This window comes from Mobula hypostoma, chromosome 23, assembly GCF_963921235.1.
Source record: "Mobula hypostoma chromosome 23, sMobHyp1.1, whole genome shotgun sequence".
NCBI lineage: Eukaryota > Metazoa > Chordata > Chondrichthyes > Myliobatiformes > Myliobatidae > Mobula > Mobula hypostoma.
This window is the reverse complement of record NC_086119.1, coordinates 4743650-4757305: the sequence shown is the minus strand read 5'-3', so window position 1 is coordinate 4757305 and position 13656 is coordinate 4743650. Positions and strand designations below refer to the sequence as shown.

General features: G+C 41.0%; 1 protein-coding gene across 4 annotated transcripts in view; it reads left to right on the top strand.

Moving 5' to 3' along the window:
* The window catches only part of fam222ba (family with sequence similarity 222 member Ba), an 81105-nt gene that overhangs the window by 16017 nt on the left and 51432 nt on the right, over nt 1-13656 (top strand). The gene's annotated exons all lie outside the window — the stretch shown is intronic.

The following is a 13656-nucleotide window of genomic DNA, read 5'->3' as shown; positions in this document are numbered from 1 at the left end:
CTTCTACCAAAGTACATGACCACACACTTCCCAACACTGTATTCCACCTGCCGTTTCTTTGCTCAGTCTCCTAATCTGTCTAAGTCCTTCTGTAGCCTCTCTATTTCCTCAAAACTACCTGCTTTCGACCTGTCTTCATATTGTCTGGAAATTTTGCAATAAGGCCATCAATTCCATCAGTGACATAAAGTAAAAAGAATCGGTTCCAACACAACACAGACCTCTGTGGAACACCACTAGTCATCAGCAGCCAGCCAGAAAAGACTCCCTTTATTCCCACTCTTTGTCTCCTACCAATCAGCCCCTGTTTTATCTATGCTATAATCAGCCCTGTAATACCATGGGTCCATAGTTTGTTAAGCAGCTTCGTGTGGCACCCTGTCAAAGGCCTTCTGAAAATCCAAGTACACAACATCAACCAATTCTCCTTTGTCTATCCTGCTTGTTATTTCTTCAAAGAATTCCAACAGATTTATCAGGCAAGATTTTCCCTTGAGGAAATCATGCTGTCTATGGCCTATTTTATCATGTGCCTCCAAGTACCCAGAGATCTCATCCTTAATAATGGAGTCCAACATCTTCCCAACCATTGAGGTCAGACTAACTGGCTTATAGTTTCCTTTCTTCTGCTTCTCTCTCTTCTTGAAGAGTGGAGTGACATTTGCAATTTTCCAGTCTTCTGGAACCATTGCAGAATCTGGTGATTCTTGAATGATCAATGCCTCCACGATCTCTTTAGCCACCTCTTTCAGAATTGTGGGGTGTACACCATCTGGTCCAAGTGACTTTTCTACCTTCAGGCCTTTCAGTTTCGCAAGAACCTCCAGTCCGCCGAAGGGTTCCGGCCTGAAACATTGACTGATTGTTTCCACGGATACTGCCCGACCTGCTGAGTTCCTCTAGTGTGTTGTGCGTGTAACCTTCTCTGTAATTATGGTAACTTCACACACTTCATGACCCCTGACACCTGGAACTTCCACAGTGACGACTGATACAAAATTCTTATTCAGTTTGTCTGCCATTTTGTTGTCCCCCATTACTATCTCTCCAGCATCATTTTCCAGCTGTCCAATATCCACTCTCACCTCTCTTTTACACTCTATGAATCTGAAGAACCTTTTGGTATCCTCTTTAATATTATTGGCTAGCTTACTTTCGTTTTGATCTTTACATTCTTAATGAGTTTTTCTAGTTGCCTTCTGTCAGTTTTTAAAAGGTTCCCAATCCTTTAACTTCCCACTAATTTTTGCTCTATTATGTGCTCTCTCTCTGGCTTTTATTTTGGCTTTGACTTCTCTTGTTGGCCACAGTTGTGTCATCTTTCCTTTGAATATTTCTTTGGCAGTGGTCCCCAACCTCCGGGCCACGGACCGATACATTGCCGCGAAGAATGCAGCGGTGGCCAGGACATACCCAGCACATCTTTAAGAAAAAAGCCAAAATAACCAAGTTAATTAATTAGGTGCTGCCCGGTATGTAAATGTCGGCCCTGTACGTGCCGGGCGTCACCTAATTAATTAGCACGTTTATTTCAGCTTTTTTCTTAGAGATGTGCTGGGTGTGTCCCAGGCACCGCTGCATTCTTCACGGCACGTATTGGTCCGCAGCCCGGAGGTTGGGGACCACTGTTCTTTGGGATGTATATATCCCGTGCCTTCTGAATTGTTTCCAGAAATTTCAAACATTGCTGCACTGCCATCATCTCTGCCAGTGTTCTTTTCCAACTCAATCAATTCTGGCCAACTCTTCTCTTATGCCTCAGTCATTCCCTTTACTCCACTGTAATAAACTGTTGGTCCATGGCTTCCTCTTGTACCAAGATGAGGGCACCCTCAGATTGGAGGAGCAACACCTTATATTCCGTCTGGGTACCCTCCAACCTGATGGCATTTCAATTTCTCTTTCCAGTTAAAAGAATTTCCCTCCTCTCCCCTCTCCTTCTATTCCACACTCTGGCCAGTTACCTCTCTTCGCCTGTTTGTCACCCCCCTGTGGATCCCATTCTTTCCGTTCCTTTCTCCACTCTCTTTATGTTTCCAACCCACCTGGCTTCACCTGTCGTCCTCTAGCTTTCCCCGCCCCTCTCCTTTTTATTCTGGTGTCTTCCCCCTTCCTTTTCAGTCCTTAAGAAAGGTCTCAGCCTGAAACATCAACTATTTATTCTCCTCCATAGATGCTGTTTGACCTGCTGAGTTCCTCCAGCATTTTGTGTGTGTTGTTTTGTACTTGGTTTGTGCTGAGTGAGGTGAGAGGTGGTACTACTTCCCTTCCAAGGTTCAAGATTATTTGTTGTCATTCTTCAATACATGAGTGTAAAGGAAAACAAATGCTTTTTACTCTGGATCTGATGCAGCAGGGGAAAAAAGTCTCTTAAATATCCCTAATGTATCTGCATGTTACATGTTTCTTCTCATAGCTGTTTCTTTTTTATTGTGAGAAGATGCTGCAATTTTGTTGAAAGGTTATGCTACAACAAAATCTTTTTAAACAGGCTGAATAAATTATCTCTGCTTTACATTTGACGCCTGCTGTGAGCTCAGACATCTATGCATCCCACCTCCAAACTTATTGACATACACTGAATGGCCACTTTATTATGTGTACCGGTAACCTGCTCGTTAATGCAAATATCTAATCAGCCAATCATGCAGCACCTCAATGCATAAGAGCATGCAGACATGGTTAAGTGGTTCAGTTGTTGTTCACACCAAACATCAGACTGGGGAAGAAATGTGAATTAAGTGACTTTGACCATGGAATAATTGTGCCAGATAGGGTGATTGTCCCAGAAACTACTGATCTCCTGGGATTTTCATGCACAACAGTCTCTAGAGTTTACAGAGAATGATGTAAAAAAACAAGAAAGCATCCAGCGAGCAGCGTTTCTGTGGGCAAAAACACCTTGTTAGTGAAAGAGGTCAGAGAAAAATGGTGAGACTGGTTAAAGCTGAGAGGAAAATGGCAGTAACTTAAATAACCACATGTTAAAATAATGGTATGCGGAAGAGCATCTCTGAAGGCACAGCACATCGGATGGATGGGCTACAGCAGCAGAAGGCCAGGAACATACAGAACTACACTCAGTGGCCACTTTGTTAGGTACAGCAGATAGCTAATAAAGTGGCCACTGAGTGTATGTTGTTAATGGTGGCTGTTTTCAAAGAGCATAGGCACAGAAGTCTGTTGCAAATTTCTGTGATTTGCTGTCCATTTAATGTTAAATTCCAGTATTCAAATTTAAAGTAAAATTTTATCAAAGTACACATCTGTTTCCAAATACTACCTTGAGAATCATTTTCTTGCAGGTATTTACAGGAAAATAAAGAAGTACAATAGAATTTATGAAAAACTTATGCATAAACAAAGATCAACTAACAACCAATGTGCAAAAGAAGACAAATTGTGTAAATATAAAAAAAATCTCTGAGGACATGAGTTGTAAAGAGTCTTTGGAAGTGAGTCTAGGTTGTAGAATCAGTTCAAGTTATGGTGATTTAAGTTATCCATACTAGTTCAGAAGTTGTAGGGTAACAACTATTCCTGAATCTGGTGGTTTGGGGCCTAAGGCTTCTGTACCTCTTGTCCAATGGTTGTAATGAGAAGAGAGCATAGCTTGGATGGTGGGGGGTTTCTGAGATGATGGATGCTGCTTTCTTGTGGCAGCGATCCTTTTAAATGTGTTCAATGGTGGGGTGGATATTGCTTGTGATGGACATTCACCCTATCACTGAACTGTTTCCACAACCTATGGACTCACTTTTAAGGACTTTTCATCACATTTTCTTGATACTTATTGCTTATTTATTTATTATTATTTTTTCTCCTTTTGCCGAGTTTGTTGTCTTTTGCACATTGGGGTTTGTCTGCCACGTTGGGTGCAGTCTTTCATTTGCTCTCAAACACATGGAAGTCTGCAGGTGCTGGAAATCCAAAGCAACTCTGAACCCTTTTCCAGTGTTTTGTGTGTGTCACTTTCATTGATTCTATTGTGGTTTTGAATGCCTGCAAGAAAACGAATTTCATGGTTGTATATGATGACATATATGTACTTTGATAATAAATTTACTTGAACTTTGGGTTATAGTCTTTTCTGTTACTGGACATGAGTGTTTCCATACTAGCCCATTATGTAGCCTGTAGGATCCTCTCCACTGTGTATCTACAGAAGTTTGTCAAAGTTTTTGTTGACATGTCAAATCTATGTAAACTTATTCATGTAATTAGTTTCCTCATGAATGAACAACTTAAGAATGGTGTTAACGTGAAGTTGATTAAAACCATCCATTCTCAGACTTCTCTGACTAAGAACATGGTGTTTATGAGCAAATTTAATCTTTAGAGCTTTTGTGGTGAAGATTGGTATCACGATTAATGGAAACTGGGATCTCAATCTGTCACATTAAATGCTCCATATATAGTGCAACTTCCTTTTCAGGTCGTTTAAGAGTTTACACCTCAATTTGTCACTAATGGTGGTTACAAGAAAAATTTAATGGCTTCTCTCTGACAGTTCAAGTTTATTGTCATTTGACTGTTCATGTATAAAGCCAAACGAATCAACTTCCCTCTGGACTACAGTGCACCCACAATGTATATATCACACACAGCATATAATGCAAAATATTACCACAAACAAGTTAATAAATTATAAAATATAATTCAATGTGCATATAGTGCACAGCACAGGTAAACAGTACAGTAAACAGCTTGCTGTCCTAGCAATGAGACCTCAGTGGTGGCAGGATATTCATTAGTCTCACAGCTGAGGAAAGAAGCTGTTACCCAGTCTGACAGTCCTAGTCCTGATGCTCTTGTACCTCCTTACTGATGGTAGTGGGTCAAGGGGATTGTGGGATGGATGGTTGGGATCCTCAACAATGTTTGGGCCCTTTGTCTGCAACGCTCCCAGTAAATGCAACAAATAAGGGGGAAGGAGACTCTGGTGATCCTCTTTGCTGTTTTACCACCCTCTACAGGGTCTTGCAGTCTGATGCCCAGTACAGTTTAAACAGCAATGTTGTTTCTCAGTGATGGGGAAGGATCATTTTCCTATGAACTTCTCCACTGTTGTCCTAATATTAGTTGGATCATTATTACTCTGTGTAAGTGGATTCATAACAAAACTATGAGGAGGATGGATAGCCCTGAATGTTTGCAGGCTTTTGGTCCTCCAGTTGGGTGAGAGTAGATCTAGAAGTCAGAGGTTTAAGGTGAAGCATTTAAGCAGATGGAATTGATGACTTTGTGGCCAGGTTTGCAAATGATACAAAGATAGGTGGTGGGGCGGGTAGTGTTAAGAAAACAGAGTCAGCAGAAAGACTTGGGCAGATTAGGAGAATCGGTGAACAAGTGGCAGATGAAATACAGTGTTGGAAGTGTATGGTCATACACTTTGGCAGAATAAATAAAGACTATTTTCTGTACAGAGAGCAAATTCACAAATCAGAGGTGTAAAGAAGCTTGGGAGTCCCAGTGCAGGATTCCATAACACATAGGAGCAGAATTAGGCCATTCAGCCCATTGAGTATTCTCTGCCATTCCACCATAGCTGATTTATTATTCCACTCAGTCCCATTATCCTGTCTTCGCCTTGTAACCTTTGATGCTCTGACTAATCAAGAACCTGTCATCGTCAGCTTTAAATATACTCGGTCTCTAAAGGTTAATTTTGCAGGTTGAGTCAGTGGTAAGGAAGGCAAATGCAATGTTAGCATTCATTTAAAGAAGACGAATAAAAAGGAAGGATGTAATCCTGAGGCTTTATAGGGCACTGGTTAAAGCACATTTGCAGTATCTTGAGCAGTTTTGGCCCCTTATCAAAGAAAGGTTGTGCTGACATTGGAGAGGGTCCAAAGGAGGTTTATGACAATGATCCCAGAAATGAAAGAGTTGACATATGAAGTGTGTTTGATGGCTCTGGGTCTGTACTCGCTGGAGTTTAGAAGTCTGAGGGGAGGATATCATTGAAATCTATTGAACATTGACGGACCTAGATAGAGAGGACATGGAAAGGACATTTCCATTAGTGGGGTAGTCTAGGACCAGAGGCACAGCCTCAGAATAAAGGATGGGGTTGAGTGGCATAATAAATCATCCATGATGGAAAGTTGGAGCAGACATGATGGGCTGGATGGCCTAATTCTGCTCCTGTGTCTTATGGTCTTGTGACTATGGTCTGGGAGCAGGTTGATGGGACTTAGCTGAAGACCAGGCGAGTGTGGACGGTAGTGTTGTTGTGCTCTCTGTCTCTACATTTTACTATTGATTTATGTCATCATTAAAATAGGAAAATGGTTTTGAGGTGCACTTTGTGATGGTGATAAGGGATTCAATGTGGTCTAACTTGTTTAGCCTTTTAGAGGTAATGTGAATACTTCCAAATTGAGGTGAATGAATCAGGCAATCTTCAAATTTGAGTTTCTGCCAAGGTTGTTTTGAATACTTGGCTGTTTATATGAGTGAAGTTACTGTGCTGACAAATGCACCTTTTCCCTTTACTTTGTTTTTTTTTCCCTGTTCCTTTAATTCTGTAAAAACATTAAATAAGTAGTGCAAAAAGAGAACAAAATAATAAAGCAGTGTTCATGGGGTGTTTCTTCTGCGTGGGATCTGTCTGAGAGCCTGGATTTCTGCTAAAATCTCAGAGCATCTTGAAGCCAGAGATTTCTGACTTGAGCACTTCAGACTCGCACTTCAGCTTTAAGTTCAGAAATCTGACTGGATGGATGAAGCTATCAATTGTAAAACAGATTTAGCTGGAGTTAGAATAGTACGGAATGTGAATTGGATGTGTGTTATTGTGAGACAAGTTCATGCGTGACGGCGGTAGTAATTTTGCTCCATAGCAAGAGTATTTCCCGTTTAGGCAGTTGGAGAAGTTGGTGTAGGTGTCAAGAGCTCCCAACCATAGGAAAATGACTGAACTTTTCAAAAGTCAGAAACCCTTTCTAAACTGATGTTGGTGGCTTGAATTGCAGAATCATAAAGAACAGAAACAGGCCTTGGCCCAACTGCTCCATACCGACCAAGGTGGCCATCCAGGCTAGTCCCATTTGTCTGCATTTGGCCCAATGCCTTCTAAACCTTTCCTCAACCATTTTCTGTGGTAGCTCTTCCCACATTCTTTTGGTAGCTCATTCCATATTGGGTGTTGCTTTGGGTTATATCACTATAGTTGGCATGCAATGATTCCTTTCACTCAGTACTGTGAATTCTGAAGTTTCTCTAAGTAAGGAATGTGGTATGAGCTGCCTGGGGAAATGGTCTAGGAAAGGTTTAGAAGGTTATAGGCCAAATGGGATGAGCTTGGATGAGCATCTTGGTCAGTATGGACCTCTTGGGACCAAAAGGTCCAATTCCATTCTATATAATTGGACCGTAAGACCATCTTATTCTATATAATTCTATTGATTTGAAAAGGTAAAAATGTGTCAAAACCTAAAAAAAAGCTATAGCTTCAAGTGTCCACGTGATGTTATTGCCTAGAAAAGTCTGTTGATCCTTATCCTCTTAAACCTGGAATAACTAATGAACATTTCAGCAATTCTGGATAGACTTGTAATAACTGGGACTAACTAACAGAAGAGGTGTACAGTGCATTTGTACATTAATTAAAAATGTACATGGAACTCTTCCATGACACTTAAGTGGATATTTATGAAATGTTGGAATATTCGATCTGCTTCACCCTGGAATGCATTCCTGATCTGAATGTATTCATCCTACACAGTACTGTGAGCTCTGCTTCGTTGGACCAGTGCAGGTGTCTGTTCCCAAGCTATTGAACTAATTACAAAATTGTATTTTTGTACATTATTGGAATGCCATCAATCCTCTGTGGGATGTAAAGTGATGAGGTGATGCATGTACAGAGTTGTAACAGGACAATGTTACCTGATTTTATAATGGAAGCATTAATCTAATGCAGGGGTTCCCAACCTGAAATCCACAGACCCCTCGGTTAATGGTAGGGGTCCATGGCACAAAAAAAAAGTTGGGAACCCCTGATCTAATGGTTGGGTAGGAAGGCATTAAATGTATACTTGCTTCAGTTTTTGTTTTGACATCAATTTTCCCCCCTCCCCTGAAACCAGTGTCAAACTTGTTTACTGACAAGTTCGAGGCTAAATATGAAGACAAAAGACTGCAGGTGCTTAAATCTAGAACAAACTGTGACTCAAAGCCATCAAAGATCCCACAGAGAGCAAGATGATAATGACCAGATAATCTCAGTGTTGATCTGAAAGATGCATATTGATCAGAGCAGCAGGGGTAAATTTTTTTTCTCTTGAAATAATGCCAGCTGAAAGCAGATGGAACTTCAGTTTAATGTATCATTTGGAGAGATGGTAGATCTTTCCACATGGGGTTTTCCTTCTGCATGGGATTTGTGCGAGAGCCTGGATTTCTTCTGAAATATCAAGAGAGTATCTTGAACCCAGAGATTTCTGGCTTGGGCACTTCAGCTTTGTGTATTAGTAGCACCTGCACATCTAGAAGATGGTGCTGTAAATATATTCTGCTTACTCTCCTGTTTTAAGCTTAATGCTTGACCAATATGTTAGATCCTGATGCACATAGATTCTTCGGAAGTCAAGAATGAGGCATAAAACATATTACTTACAGGCATTTTATTAAATATTACATGAGCAAATAAGAACAAAAAGTGCTGAGAAAATGAATAAGACCAGACTAAAAACCACTCATGGTCATTTCATACTCAGACTAGAGATAACACAAATTCTAATGATAGTAATTAACCTATAAAATAGCCATATTCAAGTGGTTGGGTGCTGGGGTGGAGATAAGTCTCTACCAATGGAGGTCTAAAGCACTCCTTCCCTCTGCTAGTCTGCAGGTCACTCTTGGGGCAAGGTGTAGCACCTGCTTAGCCCCTTGATCAAGGTCACATGAAGCAGTGGATGGTCATATGAGCAGCTGGTGCATATCGCCTGCCTTGTAAAGACACTGCCCAGAAGAAGGCACTGGCAATCCACTTCTGAAGAATTTGCCAAGAACAATCACGGCCATAGACTGTGATCGCCCATGTAATACAACACAGCACAAGTGATGATGATGATTCAAGTGGTGTGACAGCTCTAGAGTTTCTAGAAAAATGCAGAAGCAACTGTACCATAATAACTGGGAAATTCAAGGCAATTACATGTATGTATGAGATTATATAAAAGTACAAGCAATCATAGGAAAGTTAAACAAAAGAAAAATATCAATTCTACACCCCAGTTCAACAAATGTGTACACTGGAGCAGGGCGCATGTTTATTACATTGCATTGTTCGGTTACAGAGTGCCACAGTAGCTTAGACGCTCTTGTAGCTTGGGGTGTCGGGGTGTCGGAGTTCAGTTTCAACAGCGTTTCTAAGAGATTTGTATGTCCTTCCCGTAAGCACATTTCCTCTGGGTACTCTGGTTTCCTCCCAATCTCTGGTTAGGTTAATTAGTCATTGTAAATTTTCTTGTGATTAGGCTAGAGTTAAATAGGCGAGTTGCTTGGTGGGGAAGGGTCTGTTCTGCACTGTATCGCTACGTAAATAAATAAATCTTCTGTGTCAACCACTTGGCTTGTCTGTTTGCAACCATAGGTTTAATAATTAGTAAAAAATCAAATAAGGTTTCATTAAGTTCCTGTTTTTATTCAGTCCTCCCTGCTCCACTGTTATCTTGCTTTGAAATTCGGCACATCTTTGTCACTTTAGCTCAGACTGAGAACATAAACATTTTAAAATGGTTATTTTTAGAAACTCCCGTGACATTTAGTTCATATGGTCTAATACAGAAGCTGCAAGGTGACTTATTTAGGAAATGTTTTTTAGTTGCTAAACTTGGGTTACCTGAAACTGCAAGAAGCAATTGGGAATATCTGTCCTGCCACTTCCATTTTATGCTGGGCCTTCCCCAAAAGGAATGTTGCTGGGCTCGTGCAGGTCAAGTCCTGAGGTAAGCTTATTTGTTGTTTATTTATTGAGATATAGCGTGAAATAGGCCCTTCCAGCCATGCCTGCCCAGCAATCTCCAGATTTAATCCTAGTAGCCTAATCACAGGACAATTTACAATGACCAATTAACCTACCAGCTGGTACTAACCCATGTGGTCATGGGGACAACATGCAAACTCCTTACAGGCAGTGGCGGGATTGAACCTGGGATGCCAGTACTGTAAAGCTTTGTGCTAACCGCTATGATACCGTGCCACCCACAGGTTTATATTGCGGGTTTTTAATATAGGTTCTGTGTTCCAAATGTGTGACCATCAGTCCCTGTTTCTAATGAATTGGGAGATGTGTACCATAGAAAAAATTGCCAAGTGAAAAAAATTAAATAAGTACTGCAGAAAGAGGGAAAAGTAATGAGGTAGTGTTCATGGGTAGATGGACTGTTCAGAAATCTGAAATTGTGATTCCAAAAATGTTGAGTTTGTTTTTTCTACCACCCCCTTGATGGTAGCAGTGAGAAAAGGACATATCTTAGCTGGTAGGGGGTCTTCAATGATGGATGCAGCCTTTTTGAGGAATCACCATTTGAAGATATCCTTGATGATAGGGAGGCTAGTGCCTATGATGGAGCTGGCTGAGATTACAACCATCTGCACCTTTTTCCGATCCTGTGCAATAGCCCCTCCTTAAGATGAGAAGCCATGGAGTATAGCATTGGAACCTGTGGAAAAAGTTATTGGGATTGAATTTGGATAACTATGTATTAACAGAACAGCTCTCTTAAAAGGGATATTTCTGGACATATATTTAATGGGGTATTTTGAGCCACTAGTAAGGCAAGTCAAATAAATGCAGTATCATCTAGAAATATTGACAATTTATTATCATGATATGTGTGTGTGGGCATGTGGCCAAGTGGTTAAGGCATTGGACTAGCGACCTGAAGGTTGTGAGTTCGAGCCCCAGTCAAGGCAACGTGTTGTGTCCTTGAGCAAGACACTTAATCACACATTGTTCTGCAACGACACCGGTGCCAGGCTGTATCGGCCCTTGCCCTTCCCTTGGACAACATTGGTGTCGTGGAGAGGGGAGACTTGCAGCATGGGCAACTGCTGGTCTTCCATGGTCTCGCAAGACTAACGGATGCCTTTACTATTTGTGACTCTGGGTTGCCCCAGCACATCCTTTGGTTGTTTACACAAATAATACATTTCACTGTATGTTTGATGTACATGTGATAAGCAAATGAATATGAATCTGAAACCAATGCCTGCATTAATTAGTGTACTGTTGACTATGTGGGATTTTAATTTGATATGAGGTCTTAATATACTCTTTATGTTCCGATCTAATTTGAATAATCTGTGCGCATTATATGAATCCCCTACCATTTAGTATTTGTAACTTGGAGAAATGTTTGAGTATGGAGAATATCAGTCTGATAGGCAGGCAAGCTTATGAGTCAGCTAAATCATACTAACAAGCATTCAGATTTTCTTGTACAACACACAAAATGCTGGGGGAATTCAGCAGGTCAGGCAGCATCTATGGAAAAGAGTACACAGTCGACATTTCGGGCCAAAACCCTTCTTCAGGACTGAGAAGTAAGGGGGAAGGTGCCAGGATAAAAAGAGATTTTCTTTTGTTGACCATTGGTTGTAATTCTTGTTGATTTGCTTTGGGGATTTTGGGTCATATCTCATCCATGTGGATTGTTGATGTCCTGTTGAGGTTTGCTACTCCTACAGTTTTGTGTGGGCTGGTATATGTGAACTTGGGACTGAAAGGGAAACAGTTTGAACTTGTGCATTTCCATCATCGAGGTGCCCTCATGAAGGGTCATTTTGCAGGTGTTGCTGTGGATTTCGAGCATCTGCAGAATCTCATGTGTTTGTGCCTTTCTGTCATTTTTTTTTACATCTATTTCAGAGTCGAGTACAAAGTCAAAGGAAGTTTTGTTATCGAGGACGTAGATATTACCATATATTACCTTGAGATTCATTTTTTGCAGGCATTTCTGAAATCTAGTTCAGTTTATTGTCATTCATCCGTACACAGGTATACTCACAAACAAAACAATGTTCCTCTGGACCAAGGAGCACAACACTGTACAGTTAACTCGTACCAACACATACAGTAATATTACTACAAATAAGTTAACAAATATTAAGGGACATTTTCAAATGTACCCCACCACAGGAAATATCCTCTCCACCTCCACCCTATCTAATCCTTTCAACATTCAGTAGGTTTCAATGAGATCCCCCTGCATTTTTCTAAATTCCAGTAAGTACAGTCCCAAAGCTGCCAAACGCTCCTCATATGCGTTAACCCCTTCATTCCTGGAATCATCCTCATGAACCTCCTCTGGACTGTCTCCAGTGACAACATATCCTTTCTGAGATATGGGGCCCAAAATGGTTGACAATACTCCAAGTACAGGCTGACTAGAATCTTGTATCTCCTTGCTTTTATATTCTATTCCCCTTGAAGTAAATCCCAACATTACATTTGCCTTCTTTACCACAGATTCAACCTGTAGATTAACCTTCTGAGAGTCTTGCATGAGGACTCCTAAGTCCCTCTGCACCTCTGACGTTTGCACCTTCTCCCCATTTAGATATTAGTCTGTACTATTGTTTGTTTTACTAAAATGCATAATCATACATTTCCCAATACTGTATTCCATCTGCCACTTTTTGCCCATTCTTCCAATTTTTCTAAGTTCCGCTGCAATCGCGTTGCTTCCTCAGCATTACCTACCCCTCCACCTATCTTTGTATCATCCGCAAACTTTTGCCACAAAGCTATCAATTCCATTATCTAAATCAGGGATCCCCAGACTTTTTTTGCACTGCGCACCGGTTTAGTATTGACAATATTCTTGCGGACCGGCCGACCAGTGGGGGGTGGGTAGGGTTGCCAATGGATAAGAGTAGCAGTCAAATTTGTTGAGTTTACCCCAAAAAAGATTACAATGTCCATGAAGCCTTGTGTGGGCACCAGTGCGCATGCGTGACTTGCTCATGCGTGTACGTGCCGATTTTTTTTTCTACAAATCGTTTTTGGCGATTCTGTTCGGGGGGGCGGGCTGTGTTAATCACGACTGGAGTATAGGTGATAAGTGGCTAATACACTCAATTTCGTTTCTAAAAGGGTTTATCTAACGAATTTAATATTAAACACACTGCGCATATATTCCTCGCATGAATATAGTGATAAGTCAATTATCAGGGGAGGACAGGGGAGCTTGAAGTAAGTGTTGGACGAACTTCCAGTAGAAGTGATAGAGGCGGGCTCGATATTATCACTTAAAGAAAAATTTGACAGGTATATGGACAGGAAAGGAATGGAGGGTTATGGGCTGAGTGCAGGTCGGTGGGACTAGATGAGAGTAAGAGTTCGGCACGGAAGGGCAGAGATGGCCTGTTTCCGTGCTGTAATTGTTATATGGTTGTATAAGTCACTTATAAGTCAATAGCATCATAACATTTTAAGTAACGTTTGGATATTAAACACACAGCACATATTTTCCCCGTATGAACATATAAAATCATTGCAACGCACCAATATCACTGAATCAGTGGGAGGCCTGGGCTTGTTTTCCTGCAACAAGACGGTCCTATCGAGGGGTGATGGGAGACAGTGATACTCGAAGGGGGTTCCTTATGTCCAGTCTATTCCACAATTTAGTTTTTGTTGCA